Below are 22,841 nucleotides of genomic sequence, written 5' to 3'. Positions count from 1 at the left end.
TAAAATGACTGGAATTGGTAAGTGGCATACTCTCCGGTATTAGTTGCATGGTTGTCTTAGTTAGTTAGTTGGTTGTCTTCATACTATACTTTTGTGCCACTGATTTGGCCTACAATGTTTTTGTCATGGGTTGAAAAGGTTTCTGCAAAGTAAAGCATCTACCATATTTTCATTGTTGTATGTGAATTTTCTGGGAGCTAGCTTCTGTCCTTCAGCCTAGCTGCTGTTTTAATAGAACTTAACGTATACTAATACTAGCTTGTTTATACTGGGTAGGTTTCCTTATGGACCACAAAGTCTACAGGTTCCAGTCCCCCGTCTGGAACTGGTGATGGACTGTCAACAGAGATTGTGGTAGGAGGCGTGAGGCTCTGCAGCCAGTGCATGCTCATGTAGACCGGTGTGTTCTGTTTTGTTTTTGTTTATGCGTCTATATTATTATATTATATTATATGAAGGGTGAATCTTGCAGCTGCTGAATTTGGCAGTACAGGCTCATATCCAATACTAAATAGAGGGAGGAAAAGTGAACTCTTGCAATATACTTAGTACTTGGGAGGCAATAATCTGCACCTTATTATTGTTAAGAGAACTTTTCTTTTGTAATAACAAGGAGTCACAGTCACTTTTTTTTTTTGAGTGACTGTGACTTAAATTTGTCTTATTTACTGTTAAACAATACACAGTAGCTTGCATATGATACTTTTGGCTGGATTTAAACATTGTTTATTCCTGGTTTATGACCTGATTAAATTTCTTTGTTAAATTAGGTTCTCAGATGCCAAAAAATAAATGTTTTTGATCTTTGTATTTTTAATCACTCTTTTAGATTTATTGTTGTATGCTGTATTTTGCAATTGGTGCAAATTACTTACATTCTGACACATTTCTCAGATTTATAGTGGCAAATATAGAATATAAATGATCACATGGAAAGTATAGATCTATTTGTTGTTATGGTGTTAAAAATGTTAATAACTGGGGGCGCATACGCACGGGGTTGATGACGGGCCACAAAACACAGTCTACCCACTTCAAAAATGTAGACTACACCACTGGGCAGCCCCCCTCAAGAATATGGTTACAGATGTTGTGGGGAAAAAGTTGCAGTCACATATCATTTTACAAAAGGCACTGATGTGCATGTACGATATATGATGTTCACCCAGCCACACATCACCAACACCCATTCTTTTCTGTGACAGTTGAGCGAATGTGGCATGCACACCTGCCAGATTTTTGTCATGAACCTGTGGCAAGGTGGTTGTATCCCCTGGCCTGACTGCACCTTAAGTAATGGAAGCAGGAAAAGGATCTAATGGGAAACATAGTGTGTTTTCAGAGTGGATTGTCTTGTTAGAGGGTCATAGTTCAGCTCCAAAGAGTGATAACTTGACAGGCACCCAGTACAGCACATACCTCTGCCAAGGCCCAGTAAACATATTCATTTAAGGATAAGTTCACTTTTTTACATCCTTGCAAACCTGCTACCATTTGATCTTGTGAATGCTGTACTCCTCTTTGAACAGATTACATTTTGGTATACCACTCACTTAAAAAAAAAAACAAAGTCCCTTCAGCTTCTTGTTGTACTCAGGGTCACCACAGCAAATCCAAGGTGAATCTACAAGTTTATATGGCATATGTTTTACACCAGATACCTTTCCACATTGCATGGAAATGGAGCTAAGTGGTTTTGAATTGGGAACTTTCTGCACTGGAAACAAGCACACTTAACCACTTGGCCACCACCCCTGCTATTGGTGTAACGACGTCTATTACTCGGTCTATTTATTTTTTTTGTAATATATTTGTATATCAACTCTGCATCATTCTCAATTTAGTGCATATGTATGGTTTGTGGAGGCAACAAATTTTTGACCATGACCTACTTTTAGTTTAAGTTGCAAACAAAAGCGTTTTTTGTAGAAGGAGGCTTCTGTTCAAGTCTTTATTTTACAACCCCAGTTCCAATGAAGTTGGGACGTTGTGTAAAATGTAAATAAAAACAGAATACAATGATTTACAAATCCTCTTCAACCTATATTCAACTGAATACACCACAAAGACAAGATATTTAATGTTCAAACTGATAAACTTTATTGTTTTTGTGCAAATATGTGCTCATTTTGAAATGGATGCCTGCAACACGTTTCAAAAAAGCTGGGACAATGGTATGTTTACCACTGTGTTACATCACCTTTCCTTCTAACAACACTCAATAAGCATTTGGGAACTGAGGACACTAATTGTTGAAGCTTTGTAGGTGGAATTCTTTCCCATTCTTGCTGGATGTACAACTTCAGTTGTTCAACAGCATGGGGTCTCCGTTGTATTTTGCGCTTCATAATGCGCTACACATTTTAAATGGGCAACAGGACTGGACTGCAGGCAGGCTGGTGTAGTACCCGCACTCTTTTACTACAATGCCACGCTGTTGTAACACGTGCAGAATGTGGGTTGACATTGTAATAAGCAGGGACGTCCCTGAAAAAGTCGTTGCTTGGATAGCAGCATGTGTTGCTCCAAAACCTGGATGTACCTTTCAGCATTGATGGTGCCATCAGAGATGTGTAACTTGCCCATGCCAATGGCACTAACACACCCCCATACCATCACAGATGCTGGCTTTTGAACTTTGCCCTGGTAAGAATCTGGATGGTCTTTTTCCTCTTTTGTCTGGAGGACACGACGTCCATGATTTACAAAAACAATTTGAAATGTGGACTCGTCAGACCACAGCACACTTTTCCACTTTGCATCAGCCCATTTTCAAATGAGCTCAGGCCCAGAGAAGGCAGTGGCATTTCTGGATGTTGATGTATGGCTTTCACTTTGCATGGCAGAGTTTTAACTTGCACTTGTAGATGTAGCGACGAACTGTGTTAACTGACAATGGTTTTCTGAAGTGTTCCTGAGTCCACGCAATAAGATCCTTTACACAATGATGTTGGTTTTTAATGCAGTGCCGCCTGAGGGATCGAAGGTCATGGGTGTTCAATGTTGGTTTTCGGCCTTGCCACTTACGTATAGAAAGTTCTCCAGATTCTCTGAATCCTCTGATTATATTATGGACTGTAGATTATTGAATCCTGAAATTCCTTGCAATTGAATGTTGAGAAACATTGTTCTTAAACGGTTGGACTATTTTTTTCATGCAGTTGTTCACAAAGTGGTGATCCTTGCCCCTTCTTTGCTTGTGAATGGCTGAGACTTTTGGGGATGCTCCTTTTCATGAGTGTCCTCAGTTCCCAAACGCTTACTGAGTGTTGTTAGAAGGAAAGGTTATGTTTTACAAAAACCTTTATATCCCAGAGGATACATTCAAACAACTGTGAAAATGACATCATTGATAAGCTACCACCACCTACCATCAACATATCCAGCATGCTAAAACTTGTATTTCCTGAGCACTGAAAAAGAAACAAGCTATCCCATTGGACCCGTCCCTAAACAAAGTTCTGGTTTAAACTCTGGTCTGATTTTTTTGTTCTGTATTTCCTGGCGAAGTTAATATAAACTCAAGAAGTAAAACCTTCCTGTTTAGATCATTCCACATTCTCAAGCTGTTTACAACTTAAACTCTGTAAAATCGGTTTTTCAAATGTACATTGAGGCAATCTATTTTTCTAAACATCTGTTTGTACAATATTATGTACACAACAGTACTGAAATTCCTTGAACAACTGTGTGCAGCAGGGTTTAGCTTGTATAAAACCACCTATAAAATCAGTGGTTATTTGTGTCATTTGCTGAATATTCTTTTGTTTGTCTACATGATTTTTGGCAGCACTGTTTGCTGTGCAAGATTCTAATATCTGAACATTTAGAGCAGAAACTGGGGCCTTGGTTCTCAGTCTGATAGTTGCCAGTTGTGTCCTACGCTGACAGTCTGAGCCTGACATTGCCACAGTATAGGCAGATGAACTGGGGGCTCACAAAAACACAATAAAACAAGGTTCGACGTCATTATAAGTCATGCCATGTCTCAGACAGTGAGCTCTGTCTCTGTGCCCGTCTACAACAGATCAGACAAATGCTTGAGTGGACTACGCCAACAACTGTGCTGAAATTTGCAACACGTACTGAATCCTACTTACGGGGTTGCACTATACACCAGAGGTGGGAGTAAGTCACTGTCAAGTCATTCTCAAGTCATCAATCTGAAAGTCCCAAGTCAAGCCTCAAGTCAGCTGTCAAACACTTGGTGGTCATTATGACTTGAGACTTGACTTGGGGCTTTCTGATTCATGACTTGACAGTGACTTGATGGTGACTTACTCCCACCTCTGCTATACACCTTTTCTGAACTCTCTTTTGTGGATCCCAGGACCAATAATGATTTTTATATTTCCCCCAAGCATCTAGTGCACACTAGAGACTAGCTACAGTAGCTATTATCCAGTGTTAACAAAACATTTCTGGTGCAAGCAAGATATTATTTAGTATGTAGTGAGCAGCAGATGTTATCTAGGAAACACTGCATAGTATTTAGTATAATAAGCCTATATAGGTCCTAAGGCTAGGGCTGGGCAATGTGGACCAACAATCATATCCCAGTATTTTAAGGCTCATTGGTGATGTACGCTATATCTCAGTATTTTATACAAAATGGGATAACTATTCAATTTTAACTCAATTATTTCACAAGCAATTTATTGAATGACTAATAAAAAAAATGCATCCAGATTTTTCTTTCCTACTCAACAAAGCACAGTTGTGCAAATAACAAAAATGTAAATACAAGTGGGACAGTTGTTCTTTTGCAGCTTTTTAAAGCCTTCTTGTTCCTGTGTTAAAGGCCACGCCTTCATTATATCATGCCACTTGGAGCTTTTAAATGAAATGAAGCCTGGCAGTGAGCTTTGTCTCGCGGCAGACTTTACTGGCGGTGAAGACTTGGACACTTAACACTCTCTTCATAAAGCAGTTTGCGGTACTGCTGTGGATGATGGAATACTTTGGAAGTGTTTCCACATTTTAATACAATTCTTATGAGGTAGGGGTGGTGGCCAAGTGGTTAAGTGTGCTTGTTTCTAGTGCAGAAAGTTCCTGGTTCAAACCCTGCCCATTCTCCATGTAATATGGACATGTCAGAAAGGGCATCTTGTATAAAACCTGTGCCAAATCGATCTCCTGTGGCAACTCTGAGTGAAAACAAAGGAGCAACTTAAGAGACTTACTAATACAGTTTTGCTTCTGGCAGTTTCTGATTATGTCGCTCTGCATCTGAAATATCTCCAAATTAAGTCTGCCTCCACATTTCTGGAAAGTTGGGTTCTCTAGAGGGCTGCATCAATGCATGCAGACATGGAGAGGAGGCAAGGTTGTGCAGGTGAGAGATACCTGCCTAAATTCTGTGGACTCAGAGACGGCAGCAAATGGAGAAGGAGAAGATGGGCCTTTATTGTTATACACACGTTGAAATTTGTCCTCTGCATTTAACCCATCCTAATTACAGTCAGACACAATCAAACCAGTAGGAGCAGTGGGCAGCCACAGTCTGCCACCTGGGGACCAACTCCAGATGTACAGGTGCTGCCTTGCTTAAGAGCAATTAAAGGAGCACACCCGAATGTGCATATTTTTGATGGTCTAGGAAACTGGATTCAAGGAGGAAACCCATGCAGACACAGGAAGAGCCTTTATTTTATTTAGATTGTGTTGCTCACAGTTCAAGTGTAACCTACAATAAAAATTACAGACCTCTCCATTCTTTGTAGGTGGGAAAACTTGCAAAATCGACAGTGAATCAAATACTTATTTGCCTCCCTGTAGATCTTGGTTAGATTCCTGGTCAGGCTACCCATCTGTGTCCTCAGACAAGACACTTCATCTGCACTGACAGTGGATCAAATACTTATTTGCTTCACTGTATATGTTGGTATCCCATCTCCTTATCTCACTGTGCGGCTTGCTACAGTGTCATGACTGACCCATTTGATTGTGGGCATGTGACGCAGAGCACAGTTTGACACAGTGGGAACATTTCACAGAGTAAGCAGTAGTTCAGACATGGATTTCCACCACAAGCTCCATGGAAGTGCAAACTAAGCCATTTCAGGCAGTGGTTATTTCTGCATGCACAGGCATAGAACTGCTGCACTCGAAGGATGTCATAAAAACTTTTAAAGTTGGTTAAAAACCAATACTGTGCAGCATGACCTCCTTTTAAACCAAGTCACTCCAAGCTCCCACTAGTTCTATGCTTGTCTGCTTTACACACTGCTCCATTTTCCTCCCCTTCTCTTGTCCAACAGACCCCATTCACTCGCCCTCCCACTCCCTATTATCAGTGCCCCTCTATCTAACCCACTGCCATCCCTCCTCCCCCCCACCATCTCTCCCTCTCTCAGACATGTGCAGGGTAGGATATCCCGACAAAGCCTGGCTGTACAAACACGGCCCTGCAACAGGAAGAACTCCCAGCTCTGTGAGAGGAATTTCCCCTCAGAGCTTACACACAAATACTTATCATGCGCACATACTCTCACACTCAGTCACACACCCACGTGTACATGCACTCAGTGTAGAAACCCAATGCACATTGGGTTCAAACTCATGCAGTCATTCAGAATTGTGCTGTTACCAACTGCTATTTTCACATAAGAGCCTGAAGAGATGGCTCGCTGTGACATCATCAGGACTGCAGGAGAAAATATGCAGGTTATTGTTTTTAAAAAACAGAAATCTGTGTGGTTTTTTTTTTTATATGTTTAACAATAGCTAAGATCTAGAGGCTCTAGATCATATCTCTTACAGCTGTGCTAATTTCACAGATAATAAACACTTAAGCCTTTGTGCACAGATGCTTCATCTGTGCAGTCAGGAAAAAAAAATGTACAAATGCACACAAGTTGGACACAAACTTATAATGAAACTTGTTCCTAGGCACCGAAAAAGTCTAGGCATGTATCTGCTAAAAAAGAGTAATTGAATATGGAAACAGATGAGCCTCTAAAACAATAATTCAAAAATGATAAATGCTGTGATCTTGAAACCTATATTAAAAAAAGCATATAAAGTGGAAAAATTCATTAAACTGGTGAACTGTGGTGGACCAGATCAATGCAAAAAAGCAATTTTTTAATGCATATGTAATATCCACCAGTTGGATGGTTAACAGAAGCTTGATTCATGATGGATGTGTAGCAGGTTTGGTTATCAGTGGGCGGGTTTCTATTACCTTTCACATTCAGCAAATAGAAGTAATTTAATTTATTTTATTTGTACAACACCATATCATAACAAAAGCTGCCTCAAGGTGCTTCACACAAGTAAGGTCTAACCTTTCCAACCCCTAGAGAAAGCACACAGGCGACAGTGGTAAGGAAAAACTCTCTGATGATATTGAGTAAGAAACCTCACTCAAAGGGGTGACCCTCTGCTTGGGCTATTCCAACAATTACAAGGTTTTACAGAGCTGAAGAAACAGAAAACAGGAAATCAAACATAATAATATAAAGATGAGAGGTCCACACAGGTGTCAGCACCACAGGCAGGGATCATCCAGCATTCTTCACGCCGTCAGCGGGCCTGTCCCCATGACAAGGTAACCCCCAAACGCAGACTGCAGTATGCAGTACCTGCGCCAAGCCTTGTATCTCACGATCAGTCAGGCCCCTTATGGTTTAAATCTGTCAATCCCATGTGACATCTTTCAATTCAAAGTAGCAATCTGAAAATATGCTTAATGGAAACTTGTATTTTGAAAAAAAAGCTCTCCAATATTACAAAAAAGATTTTAAGGTTGCTTTATGAGTTACAGAATGCACCTCATGACATTCTAAAGTATATGAAGCAATATGTGTGGACAGAGTACGAGACAGAGAGGTTGTTAGATTATATAAAAGATTTATCCATCCATCCATCCATCCATCGATTTTCTTCTGCTTTAGCCGGAGTCGGGTCGCGGGGGCAGCAGCTCAAACAAGGCCGCCCAGACCTCCCGATCCACACACACCTCCCAGATGTTACAGCAATACTGGATTAAAAACAGCAAAATAGCAATAGTTAGTGGGCCTTACCATTTTGTCACCAAGTCTATTGCATTTACAGTTCTCACAAGAATGTTGCTGGAATGATGGTTATTGTAAGCTAAAATAGATCCTTGTCACTATTCTACTTAGTCAACATTCTGAAAATATTGTGAAATTTTTGTGCTAATCTGTTACGGAAATCCAGCTAGTGAGAGAGACAGAACATGTCCACAATGAAAAATGTACTAAACCAGAGATGTAATCCTTTACTTGTTGACTGGTGCACAGTGGTAATGTTCTAAAAGTTTATAAAACCGTCATAACTCCACACAACCCTGCAGAAATTATTCTGTGTGAATTTAACTGCGAGAAAAAAGAAAGTGATGAGATGGTCATGTGAGGTACACGCAATGAATGGGGTGGGTGAAATACAGCATTTCTGTACAGAAATGTACTCAATCAGTGGACAAACAATGAATGTTTGAGTTCAGTGGTACGAATATTTCATCGCTAAGTTGAATGGATGGTCCAGCTTTCACAAAATTAAATATTCGTTCCATTGAGGAAAAAAAAAGTAAAAACATTCATTATTTGTTTTGAATAACGGTTAAAATAGATCCTTGTCATTTTATATTATATTATTTTACAAACAATAGAAAAGGGACTTACATTTTGGTACCTCCTCAGTGCAGTGAAAAAAATAACGTCAGAAATTAATCCAGTTTTGGTGCGTCACTGCTGCTTTGACATCAACAGTCCAACACAAACTTTAAATAGGAGTCTAAAAATAATTCTGACGGTGAAGTCTGCCATGCCGTCCATCAAATCGTCGTCCGTCAGCAAAACAAACTCCGCCATGTTTGTTTTAAAGCTATGCGCTGCCCAGCTTGTGTGAGTGTGTGTACGGTGCGCGCTCACACAATCAGGAAGGTGCTTGTGCGTGTGTGTACTATCAAAAAAAAGGAATGTGTATTTCCTCAATGCAGCAAAAAAAAGTAACATCAGACGGCTTACAGTGCAGTTTATTTGTTTTGTGTGTGTGTGTGTGTGTATGTGCAGAGTGCAATGGTACCAAACGTATGGAACCAAATTTGCACTCTAAATACAATGCAACACAAATGGGACAAATAATCTATGTCACGTGACATACAAAGCACAAATCAAATGACAAGGATCCACTCAGCCTATATATAAACAAAGATATCCCATCATTTTCAAACTGTTTAATAGTGGTAACCTTTTAAAACAAAAATAATGGCCACAAGCCCACACAACCCCGCAGAAAAGATTTTACATCAAAGTAGCCAAAGCAGAATCTTCTTCTTTCTCTCTTTCTGCCTCTTTCAGTGTATGTCTTGGTTTGAAGTTACATATACCTTGAACTGAGCTTGTCAGTTTCTTTGATTTCCAAAACCAACATCTGGTGGTCACCAAGGTCACTGCTGCTTATTCTGTGAGCATGATGCTAAATTTTACTGCAAATATTTTCTACAGGTGCTTAGTCAACAAGAGGCATTTCATTGTTTTCTTCAACATTCATCATGTAGATTAACGTGATTATAGCAACACATCAACATGCAAACTGTTGTCATGACAGCAGCTGCGCCTGAGCCAGATTGGATGGCTGACATCTCACCTGTACCACAAATTAGTTGAGGTAACCACAGTAACAAAGCTATTACTATTCCTGCAGCAAAGCTCAGGCTTTGCATCAAACTTAAACATTCAGTACAAATGCCTCCATGAAGCTGTGTGACCACAAAACTGTGTCACCAGTTACCAAAGGTCGGCTCATTCTCCACTCTACAGGATAAAAAGCATCTGGACACTGAGGGTCAGCATGACCCAGGACCCTTTAGTCATTGTCGACGTGATTACCGTCTTACATGACTGATTCTTAACTCAGAGTATTTGTTAGCAAATCAGTCTCAGACGATTGTGGGAGACATGAGGCTAATAAAAGAATCCGAAAAATCACTCTAGATATAAGCCACAACCAAACATCTCCCTGCCTTTGAGAGGAAAACATAAGCACATAATGCACGAGGCACTGACGCAGGCCCCTGCTGTGCGGTCGCCCACCCCACCCTGCTGCTTGACCCCGCTGACATAATTACATGTCTACGTTCTTACTGTCTCGCCTGTTTTTCTTTCATTCTGGCCATAATTAAGATTAGACGTTATCTTTCCCACTCCTGCCTCACTCCATCCGCCGACCACCGCTGCTACCATCTCCCTCTTCCTGCTCTGGCTTGCTCTGTCTAACACTTGCTGTCCGTCTGGTCGTCACATTCCTGCAGGGTTAATTGGCTTAAACTAAACTATGCAGCGGCTTCAAACGCCCTGGAACAACAGGGCCCTCTTGACATAAAGGTGCCCTCATCCTCCATGTTGCCCTGCCCCATCCTGTACTCCCAACACCCCCCCCCCCCCCCCCCGCCGCCTTATGATTCCCTCTGCAGTGTGAGACACACCTGTGCCTCTGTCTGAGATCATGCACCGACCACCCTGTGCCATTTCCCCTCCATAACTCTTCCTTCCTTCCTTCCTTCCTTCTTCTTCAACTCTCATCTCCTCAGCACTAAGGCCAACTTTAACCTTTCCCTATTAATCTTAACTATTTGTACGATTCTCCTGCTCTCACTCCAGACAGGCTGCCTTGATCCAACTGAACGCCCCCCCCCTCCCCAACTTCCCCAGGAAATCACCTCGTCTAGTCTCCACTCCCTTCTCACTCATGGGTACATTTTCAGAAAGTGCCATCATGAGTGTGAAAATGCAACAAGTCGATGTGTTCTCTTATTTTAGAGTGATAATAAAGACCAGAATATGAGGAAACTCTTCCAAAGTGACAATAATTAGTTAGATTCCACTTCTAAACAAGGTGGACTCTGTTGGATGCATTTATAATTGTGACAATTACAACTTTATTTAGTGCCATTTTCCAACACTGATTCAAAAAAAACTTTTGAAAACTGAATTTTCCAAATAAATGACACATTTTCCTGTTATTTTTAATGACAGAATAATTATATTAGAATTCCAAGAGTAATGTGTTTATTGAAATTTACCATGATTTAACAAAAACATTAAGTGACTGAAGTTAAGTACTGAATATCTGTTTTTCATAGCTTTTAAATAACAATAAACGTAAGGGTAAATATTCTTTGTTGACAAAAGTAGCAGCATTTTGTCTAAATTTACAAACTTCTTCTTTTATTATGTTATCTGTTAAATACATTTATTCATTAAATATGTTTGGTCAAATACAAATGCATTTAAATATATAACTGCAAGAAAATATCTGGTGAGAGAAAAATATATTTTGTCATTTTGCATAACTTAGGGCCCCTTCACACATAACACAATTGAAGCTGACTGGCACACAGGAGAAATCACATGCCAATCGTGAAAAACTGGAGCTGCCTTGAATGCCTCGTACAGCTGTCGTCACAACCATTTGCACACACCAGTGACCGAAAGACAGCAAGTGCTCATTCGACTCTCCACTCTGCAGGTGTCAGCCAAATTCCAGGTGCCACACTGTGTGAAAATTGTCTAAATGCCAGATGAGTGTGCCGTTACCAAACAATACAGATAGGTGTGGCATGTAAGAGTGCGGTGTCCCTCTCCCCTCAACACAAATGGCTTGTGGAGTGCCCCCTCACACACACCATGATCCAACATTGTCAGGTGTGGCTGAGGGTCCTGGAGTGCAATCCCTGTCCAGCGCAGTGCGCAACTCAGCTGGGGAATACATAACATGCCGTGAACAACATGACATCACTCCATGCAATGCACATGTGCGAGAGCACTCACGCTCTCATGACATGCTGATAATTACGTACAGACATGATCACATGAGGACCAGCCAACATCTGAGCACAAGGCACGGTGTGAAATGAATGAGCTGGCCAGGCCAAGATGTCACTTCACCACGTAAATTTTAATTTACATGACAGACAGAGTGGAAATTAAATAAAACAAATAAGGGTAAAAGTGTGAACTCAATCATGTGGGCTCGCTTTGCTGTGGACATAAGGCGCCTGTCAGCTGACCGCCGACTGACTGTCAGCTGGAACTGATCGTGCACACAAGGTGTTAAATGAAAAACACAGACATCAGACAGATGCTGTTAAGGTTCAGTCCGGTCGGGTTGTTTTTTGGGTGTTAAGGGTTTCTGTGTCTGTGCATCTCCCTGATCTTCTGTCCTACTCTGCTCCTCCCGTCATCTCTGCATGTGCATGTCTTGGTGTGTTTGCTTCCCAGGTCCTGAGTGTGTATGTGCATGTCTGTCTTATTCATGAGTGCGTGTCTGGTCTTTTATGTTACATGTTCCTCCGGTCTTCTGCGTGAATATACGAGGTCTATTAGAAAAGTATCCGACCTTATTATTTTTTTCAAAAACCATATGGATTTGAATCACGTGTGATTACATGAGACATGCTTGAACCCTCGTGGGCATGCGAGAGTTTTTTCACGCCTGTCGGTTACGTCATTCGCCTGTGGGCAGTCTTTGAGTGAGGAGTCGCCCACCCTCTCGTCGATTTTTTCATTCTTTAGGAATGGCTCAGAGACTGCTGCTTTGTTTGATAAAAATTTTTTCAAAACTGTAAGGCACAACTGAGTGAACACCATTCGATAAATTCAGCTGGTTTTCGGTAAAAATTTTAATGGCTGATGAGAGATTGTGGTCTGGTAGTGTCGCCGTAAGGACGGCCCACGGCGCCTGACGGCGATCTGCGCTTCGAGGCAGCAGCGTCTCACCGTTTCAAGTTGAAAACTTCCACATTTCAGGCTCTGTTGACCCAGGAAGTCGTCAGAGAACAGAGAACTTTCAGAAGAAGTCGGCATGAGGAGTTTATTCGGACATTCAATTGTTAACGGACATTTTGTAATGAAAGAACGTGCGGGCAGAGTCGCATGTCGGGCTGGACCCGACCGCGGGGGGTCGCGACAGGAAAAACACCTCCGTTGGAAACCTTAACGGGCAAGTTGGAACATGCCCAACTGTTAAACAATTTCTCAGTTGAAAGCCATCAAAAGCCGCCTGAATTTTACAAATGGTTTTCAACACGGAGGTGTTTTTCCTGTCGCGGCGCACAGATTTGCCGAGTCGTCACGGAAACGACTCGGCGAATTTGCGCGCACGTCTTTCATTAAAAAATGTCCTTAAACAGTGGAATGTCTGCATAAAGTCCTCATGCCGGCCTCTTCTGAATCTTCTCTGTTCTCTCACGATGTCCTGGGTGAATTAAGCCTTAAATTAGGATGTTTTCAGGTCGAAACAGGCCGACGACGGCGCCTGGAAGAGCTGCAGGACGTCCCACTCTGTGGGAAGTCCTTACACCGACAGAAACACCCCATAATCTCTCATCAGCCGTTAAACTTTTCACCGAAAACCAGCTTAATTTCTCGAATAGTATCCACTTGGATATTCTTCACAGGTCCAGAAAAAATTTTGATAAAGCAACGCGCGCCGTCTGGAGCAGCGTGTGAAACAAAGGAATTCAGCCGAGAGGGCGGGACCACATCTCACTCAAGGCCTGCCCACAGGGAAATGACGTCACCGACACGCGTGAAAAAACTCACACGCGCACGAGGGTTCAAGCATGATTGGTGGAATCGCACGTCATTCAAATCCATATAGTAAAAAAAAATAAATAAAAGGGTCGGTTTATTGTCTAATAGACCTTGTACGAATGCGTTTGCCATTCATGGTGTGTGTGTGATGTTGTGAAGTCCTGCTTGTATGCGTACCTGCGCACTGTCGTGTCTCTGCCATGCTTCCAGTCTTGTCTGTCTCTTCCACCGTATTTGGGAGTCCAGTCATGGTCGTGTCTTTTAAACTCCCTCGTTTTGGATTATTTCTATATATATATATATATATATATATATATATATATATAACATATCTTCAGCTGACCGCTGCATCAGCGCACCACAACGCTGGTGAATATCGTGCCATGCAGAAAATCACCTAACGGGACGCCACCGCCAGCCGCGTGTATCTGCAGGATTTCCCCACAATGTAGTAATTAAAATGCATTGCGACTTCTTGTTACTTGCAACGCGGTCACCAGCAGATCACTGCGCGCTGGACAGGCCATGCCGGCTGATGTGTTCATGACACAAGAACCGGCTCTTCATAAGACGAGAGATCGGCTGATGTCTTCATGAGACGAGTGCATCAGGTGATTCATCTAAATCATAAAAGGGAGAACAGTAATCCACATCATTTCATTACTTCCTGGTGTGTGTCTCGGCAGAGGCTAAGGCTGGGCAGACACTGTACGATATTTTCAATCGTTGTACTTGGCTCCAGCTCAAACTGTGTGACAAAACCGCAGGGTTTAAAAGTTCACAGCGCACAATTCATGTTCTCACACTGTACCGCCCAATGCTCTGATGCGATCTGACTGCTCACATTGTACGTTCAAAAATCACACGTTTCATGCCTATCACCGCGCACAGTGAGTGAAATCAGGTGGGGGGAGACTGAACGTATATGCGTGCGCGCGCACACACACACACACACACACACACAGCAGACAGCAACATGATTCACGAGAGGATGGTTAAAAAAGAAAACATAAACATTCATAACAGTTGTTGCTACTTACACTGTTGTATAAATAAACTATATTTCATACCGAGTCTTACAGCTGTGCAAAGTGCAGCAACTTACTCCCTCATCTGTCATAAATCCTGTTGTTGTCTGCTGTGTGTGTGTGTGTACGTTCAGTCTCCCCCACCTGATTCCACTCACTGTGCGCGCTGATAGGCATGAACTTTAATATGATATTAGGTTACTGCGAGGGAACGCAGTAAAAAAAAAAAAACACAAGACTTTACGTGAGATCACTGTTTGCTCTCTCCGGTGTTTGCTCGTGGACAGTGCGCGAGGTAATCAGCGTGTAGACGCTTGTAGCGCTGCTTCAGCAGCGCTGAACCCTCACGAGTCACGACGGCCGACCAAAATATCAAACAGGTTTGATTTTCATCCGACCACCGATCGGGAGGTGGTCGTGAGATGTTAAGCGCAGCTCGTTACTCTGTAGACTGCACGATGCAGGACGCACGATTAAGCTGAAAAAATTCTCGCACAAGTGAAAAATTGACTGAAAAAGGGCCAAAACTCACACAGTGTAAGCCCGCCTTAAGTCTGCTCTTTATATACCAGGAATAAAGTATTATAAATTGTTTTTTTAATTGCTTTTTTGGTGTGGGTTTTTTGTTGTTTTTTTTTAACAGTAAGAACAGATTCTTGACCAGTAACATGATTGTCATACATTTAAACAGTACATTCATTGTTCCAATAATTTTCTGAATCTGTGATCTGATAATTCTGTGTTGCATATTTTTGTTCGTTTATGTACATATGTCCAGCATCTAAATGCTCCGCAGTTGTGTGCTGGCACTGTGTTTGTGCACGTGAACACGAGCATGGACTAAACCGTCGCCGCGGTATCGTTCACACCTGTTCAACCGTGTGTCCCTCCTTACAGCAGGTGGAATTTCTCAAGGCTCCTCCATTTGAGTTTTTTGCAGTTTTTCAGCCGGTTCCTGCTTCTTTCGCCCAACTTCGTGTTATGTGTGAAGGGGCCCTTAACCTTTACCATTGCTCAACAGAAACTGAACACAAAACACAGGCATGGATCAGTGGTAGGTAAAAATAGACAACTTGGTCCAGAAATACCCGTCAGAAAACACTGTATCATGCCACATTTGCCTGGCAAACTAAAAGAGATGTCAGGATATTTTTGGAGAGCTGAGCCATACACTACATGATGATATGATGAGATACAGCTATATACTGTATCAATGTAATGCAAACGCATATTGCAGAACGTTTTACCTGGAAAATGCTGGAAACACTCGTTGCCTTGGGTGGGACCCACGGGCAACGAGGAACTGTCAGATGCCATGCACAGCTGTCAGGCGTAACCAAGCCAACTGCACACCCGGCTGAGTAACAGGAGGACAAGACAGTGGGAGAAATGCTCATGTTCACCCACATGCACATACAGGGACTGGGACATGCACACTCAGACATGCTACACACGCACCCACCCACAGACACACACACCTACCAGTGAAACACAAACATGGGCAGGGGTCATGCACCCACACGCGCCAGACTCTACATCCGTCCTCACTCACGCATGACAGACAGGTGACACAAATGTAACATTCAAACAGAACCACACCTACACATAACTCAGGAGGAGCACACGGAGGACAGCCATGATCACACATACACACCTTCACACCAATCCTCACACATACACCCCCTGAACATGAGGAGACAGGACAGGACAGGTGACAGGAACAAAAATGAAGGACATAGGGACAATTCAAAAACCCAACATCAGAGCAAACCCCAACAGGAATGAAAGTTTTGCCCATAAGCACTGTCAAACTCATTTATTTATCTCATGCACATGAAATGATCAAATTCTGGGAATTCGATTTTGTGCACATGCAAGAGCATGTTGAGTGCTATGTTTGTTTTGTTCTGTTTTGGTGATTCTGAGGCAAGGAATACACTTGAATACACCTTTGAGTGTATTCCTTGCAAGCTGGTTCTTTTCAGGGTGTGCAGCTTTTTACTTTTGTTCAGGATTTCATCAACAGAAACATCTATCAGCACCTTAAACTAGTTCTTTAAGGAAGTCTGGCGGACATATAATATCATTGTACTTTCTGAGGGGTGAGGGCTGTCATTAGATCTGTGTCGTCAAGTGCAAATATGTAGTGTGTCTGTGTTTATCTGCCCATGTGTGTGCATGCCTGTACACCCCTGTTTGCATGCCTCTCTGCCTGTAATAACATGTATGTAACACCATGCAAAACCATTATGATTTATTAGGGAAATATGGCAGCAGCTGCATCGTAAGATTTTTGAACATGCTATTTCATGACGGGAGCACAAAAAAAGTGTGCGACTGGGCTGCATAACTGCTGTGATGCAGTCTAATCTCACCAAAATCCACAATCATAATGCAGTTACTCCATACATGAAGCAATAGGTTGTGTGTTTCTGTATGATCCTGACATATTGCACATTTACATCACATCATTGTGTAGTGTATTAACAATGTCTTTTAAATGTTTACATGAGCAAATGGAGCTACATAGCCCGAAGCTAGGTTAACTAAAGCTCCACAGTTATGTCTGCTGGTCTGTTTCTCATTTCAAAGATGGAAATAAACAGATGGAGCCACAAACGTGAAGTCTTTAGCTAAAGACATATAGACGTTTACTTGCAATGAAACTGAGGGCATGTTTCTTCACAAGCTAACAGGATAGAATCTCATCTTTGGCTAGTAAGTTTCAAGGCTGTTTCTATATTGTGCAGACTGTTGTGTATAATACCGGTGTCACAGACCGAACGGTCCCACCTAAAAATGGGTCCGTCCTGTCTCCACTGTGCATACGTCATTTCGGACCACAGCAGAACATCTGAGAGTCTCTTCACCCAAAGTGATCAAATGGATTAATGTGATTATTACCCATCAGATGACAAGGTAAAACCTCTTAAAATCATTCTAAAGTCAGCTTTAAGCAGAAACAAGGCAATATTCTGTGATGCTTTGAAATGACGGACACGCAGTGAACGCAGCAGCTAGCAGCCCGTGTAGCTGTGTCACTCTGATGGCTTCCTCCTTCTTTTATGATGAAATAATGCTGAATTTATGTGGAAATGACTGTTGTACAAAAGCTTCAAATATCTGTCGCTGAGACAAATGATGACTGAAGTGCAGTTGTAAGCAGAAACTAGGTGATAATCCATGAACCGCCACTGATGACGCAAGCGCAGTGAAGGCAGGGTGGACCAATTTTTGGGGGGGACCGTTCAGTCTGCATCACCAGTAATCAATCATGTGCACTCAGATGTTAAACTGTTAAAAGTGTATCTTAATTCAATATACTGTATTATAACAATGCACTTTCACAAACTGACAAAACGTGGCACGAAATAAATATTGTAGGAATGAGGTGATTTGTAAGTTCAGTGGAGTTCAGATGCAGAATGGTATAAGTATTTTTTCTCAACTGGGGAAAATGCAATTGAAACCATGAATTCACAAAAAAAGGCCTTAGAAAATGTACAGATTTACATCAATTAAATGAAAATGGTCTGTTCAAATTCTTTACGATTTTGCACACTGACAGTGACCTAAGTAGACAATACATTGGCTTCAATAAAAAGAATCTATAGGTGTTGTAGGTTATGGTAATATTTATTGTTGATTCCGCAGAGTACTGCCATATTTACGGGCAATACTAGGGAAAGACAAGACTTAAGTACCACCACTTGGTGAAATACATTTTCAAGACTCAGTCCATGTTGAACAAAATAATTCAAAAAGATTTTATCTGAATGGGGCCAAATTTGATGTAATGCTTGTAGGTCTGCCAGGGACAAACTGATTAAGACTTTGAGCAAATAAGTTAAAATTCAAGGTCACAGGCCAATGTCAAATTTTGGTGCAATGCTAATACAAATTCTATGTGAAAGTTTGGAATAGTTATTTCAAGGAATTGGTTGAAACATAAATCATTAGTACTAAGCAGTAATGTGAAGTCATATATGTGTTCTCTTGGTAACATGACCATTGATCTGAGGTGACCTTAAAAAGTCAAACTGAAGGTTATAACTTAAGTTTTGGAGCCAGTAAAAATTAAGCAACCTGGTCTCACAGCAAGTCGTGATTCAGCAGCACGAAATATACATTAATCTATTGGTTTGTGATATTGGGCCTCATGTATCAACGTTGCGTACGGCGATATTTGAGCGTATATGGGGTGTACGCCAAAACGGCTGCGCTACTTGGCATTTATCAATGTGGTCGTTGGCGTATGCTGCGTTGAAAATATACACCAGGTCGAGAGGTGGCGTAAATTATACACCAAAATGAACCAGCGCTGGAATCCACATAAAAATGAAGATGATCAACATGATAAACAGTGCCATTATACAAATCAATGCATATGTTACATAAATAACACTTTCCTGATTATACTACATAATAATCAATACAAATCCCGCCTTTGAGCACGATCCGTGGCTACAGTGCTGACTGCAAAGATAGCGCTGCTCACCTTTTTCTCCAGACTTCGAGCCTGGAGCCAGAGCAGTGCTGAGCTTAACTTCATGTGGTGTGATCGTTTTAGACTATGGAATTGATAATAACAACTGTAGTTTCATCATTCCCTTAATTCGCCCGTGCTGCAACCAGGTTTTGTCGTCTCCATTCGGTTGTCACAATAAAATAAATACAGAAATACATTTAAAAAATAAAGAAATCTGACAGATTAGGCGTGTCTTATTAATTGAGCGAGCAAATATCCACGTCAAGAATTATTGACATGTGAAAAGAGAATACAGTGGTCCCTCGCTTTAACGCCCTTCACCTATCTTGGCCTTGGAGTCTCGTGGAGTATTTAGTCCAATTTTGCATGCCTTTTTTTTTTTACAGTGTTCTGTGTTCTGCGTATCTGTTTATAAGAATCTTGTTGCCCAGAAGAGAAAAGAGCACCAACAACTACTCATAACTGTGTTTGTCACACGGAAACAGACACCTGCAGCCAGGTGTGAGTGGGAAAAGGCGCGGCGTCAGGCCGCAGAGGCCCGATTTGTGAAATACTGGTGAGTCACTATTAATAATTTCTTATGTGTCCGACCTCGTTCGTTGATCATTAAAATTAATTTGTTAGTTCTAAATGCCATCATAATTATTTATAGGAAAACGTTCTATTTTTATTTCTCAAACAAATGTTTGGGCCTGAAAACAGTTTGGTATTATTTTCCTACTAAGGTTTGAACTTTGAGAGTGTTTACACACGAGAGAAAAGTGAGAAAATGTTCATGCCTGATTGACAAAGTGTATAAACTGTGTAGTGAGGGGTTTTACAGCTTTGAAACGGCTATAATAATTGTAAAAAATAACGCTGACTACGTCGCGGTTTCGCGTATTACAGGCTATTTTTTAGAACGTAACTCCAGCGATTAATGAGGGACCACTGTAACACTTTATTGATTATATACTACAAAACAATTGATACGACGGCCGCTTTTGACGCTCTATTGGCACGCGTTGTGATTGGTGGAGTTCTTTTTCTTTGCCGTCTTCCCAGCTTCCATGTTGTAAAATGAGGGTGTGTCTGAAGCGGAGTCTGAATATTTATGGGCGTGTTTATTATAATTACGATCGTTTCCACCCGCCGCATTTATCAAGATCACGTCAGGCGTACGCCAGAAATGGGCAGGTGTGCACTGCTTGATACATGTCACGGCGACTTTGGTGTATTTCAAGTTTATGCCGTAAATTTACACCACAAGTGCGCAACATTGATACATGAGGCCCATTGTGACGAAAAGCGCGTCATTTCCGTCACGGCAGCAAAAATTCATTCTAATTCATTCCGTGATGGCTGCACAAAGTTAAAATCAATCAATCAATCAACTTTTTTTTTATATAGCGCCAAATCACAACAAACAGTTGCCCCAAGGCGCTTTATATTGTAAGGCAAGGCCATACAATAATTATGAAAAACCCCAACGGTCAAAACGACCCCCTGTGAGCAAGCACTTGGCAACAGTGGGAAGGAAAAACTCCCTCTTAACAGGAAGAAACCTCCAGCAGAACCAGGCTCCTAAAAGTGAAGCAGGGGGGTCGGGATGGTTATGGTTAGGATTGGGGGTAGGAGTAGTGTTAGTAATAGTGAGTTAAAAAAAAGTCACGAAAATTGGACTCATTTAGTCACGGGTGTTGTGAAAGTGTAGTGACACGGACCCACAACAGAGGGCGCAAATGAACGGTCAATAGATGAGCCAAAAAATAACAATTTAATGTTGTGAAGGTGCACAACGAACATACAGACAATCTCAGAATATGATTACAGTCAATCCACAAAGGTGACGTGTGGGCAGGCTTGAGGATAGAAGACGTCTGTCCTGAGAAGAGCCGGAACCACACGATTTCCGCCGCCACCGAACCTGGTGAATACTGGAGCTGCCAAGTCCCGAATTCCCAGGTGATCACCGTCCCCGACTGTCGGATCTGGTACTGCTGGCGAAGAACAAAGACAGTCAAGTGTGGGTGTGTATACACCCCGTATCAACAACGGTGGGAATGCCACCTCCACCTCTCACTCAATGTGCTGCAGAGTACCGCAGTGATTCCTCAGGGGAAAAGAGTGCCGTCCTGCACTCACTCAGCTTCCACAGGAAGAGGGACCGGTACTCCTGCAAACACTCACAATATACAGATATATTGCAAAACACAAACGGCTGAATCTATTACCTCCAAAGAAGTACGATATCTCAGCAACGAGGTGGAGATGACGTCTGGTCTTTATGGAGTGAGATGATGTAGAGTAGATGGGTGACAGCTGTCAAGAGATAATGAGTGACAGCTGTCACCCCCGGCTGTGTCCATGGCGGCAGCGCCCTCTCGTGCCTGAAGCCCGCACTTCAGGCAGGGCGCCCACTGGTGGTGGGCCAGCAGTACCTCCTCTTCTGGCGGCCCACACAACAACGGGAGCACAAAAAACAAAACAAAAAACCATGAGACTGGGCTGGATTAAACATGGTGGAAGGGTTGCTTTGTGTTAGGCAAAAACAGCGTGGTTCAGTTTTGGACAGAACTGATCAAAAGTCAAGACCATACAAAGGCTCACTGAATCATAAAGAAATAACGAGGATGAATCACATCCTCCCCGTTCTACTTTATTTAATTTGCCCCGTGTGTGTTTGTGGTTGTTGTTAGCAGGAGTACCGAAAAATGACTGAAGCCGTATTCATGAAACTTGCTGAAGAGGTGGAACCTGCCCTGGAATAGCATCTATTTGAATGAGAAGCACAGCTAGATAAAAAGGTATTCTGAATTTTTATCTTGACTACAATGCACTGGCGCTTCATGGAGGTGTGCATTCCAATGAGTGCTTTTTTTTTTTGTCACTGAAGTTAGACTGGGACCTGTAAAACCTGCAATCTTATTCCACATAGAATGGATTCAGTGAGACACAGTAACATCCAGAGATACACCATAATGCCACAGAGTTAATGTAAATCAACCTTTCCTCTGCTTTTTTATTTTTAAATAAATAGAGTCCAACTCTCAATCCAATTTGCACACAAATGGAATCATTAAAATACACATCCCCATCCCATCCCCGACGTTTACCCCAAGTTAATAACTTATCTCTAAACAACATGAGCACCAAATCCTAATGGAATTAACCTTTATGTTCTGTGCATGTGGTGGCTGGTGCATTTAATTGAAGTGCATGATCTGTGCGCTCAGATATGTCTATAGAAGGAAGAGAAATGGAAAAGGACACAAGGAAAAGTGTGTGTGTGTGTGTGTGTGTGTGTGTGTGTGTGTGTGTGTGTGTGTGTGTGTGTGTGTGTGTGTGTGTGTGTGTGTGTGTGTGTGTGTGTGTGTGTGTGTGTGTGTGCGCAAGCATACAAAGGACAGTATCCACGTAGACGAAGGTATGTGAGGCAGCGCAGGAGAGTCAATTAGGAGACAAAAGAGAAAGGAGCTCAGCCGGCAGAGGGACTCAGGAATGAGAGAAAGATCCTGCTATGATCTCTGCTTTCACTTCTCTTCACTGAGTTGCCCTGTTTGGCTCCCACACTGCAGGAACGTGCAGGTTCTTCTGTGATGTGTGCGTGCAAAATGATCAAGAGGAATAATTGCTTCTGCTCTGCTCATTTATTCAAATCATCTCATGTCTGTGTTTCTCTTGATAAAAAAGTGAGATTACAGAATAACAGTAAGAGACTGCAGCAGCACAAGAAGAAGAAGACTAATACACTCCAAAAGGCTCCACCTCAATGTATTTGCA

The 22,841-nt window shown here is 42.0% G+C and overlaps 1 protein-coding gene and 1 long non-coding RNA gene across 2 annotated transcripts in view; one reads left to right on the top strand and one right to left on the bottom strand.

Annotated features, from left to right (window-relative positions):
• Nucleotides 1–22,841, bottom strand: part of LOC117508550 (protein jagged-1b) — a 266,488-nt gene that overhangs the window by 155,439 nt on the left and 88,208 nt on the right. The gene's annotated exons all lie outside the window — the stretch shown is intronic.
• LOC117508552 lies at nt 4,926–17,763 on the top strand. Its single transcript, XR_004560123.1, has 3 exons — nt 4,926–4,936; nt 12,631–12,633; nt 17,624–17,763. It is a non-coding gene; the product is annotated as an uncharacterized LOC117508552 (long non-coding RNA).

Source organism: Thalassophryne amazonica, chromosome 4 (genome assembly GCF_902500255.1).
Source record: "Thalassophryne amazonica chromosome 4, fThaAma1.1, whole genome shotgun sequence".
NCBI lineage: Eukaryota > Metazoa > Chordata > Actinopteri > Batrachoidiformes > Batrachoididae > Thalassophryne > Thalassophryne amazonica.
Note: the sequence above shows the minus strand (reverse complement) of the source record. Positions and strands in the feature narration are given on the sequence as shown.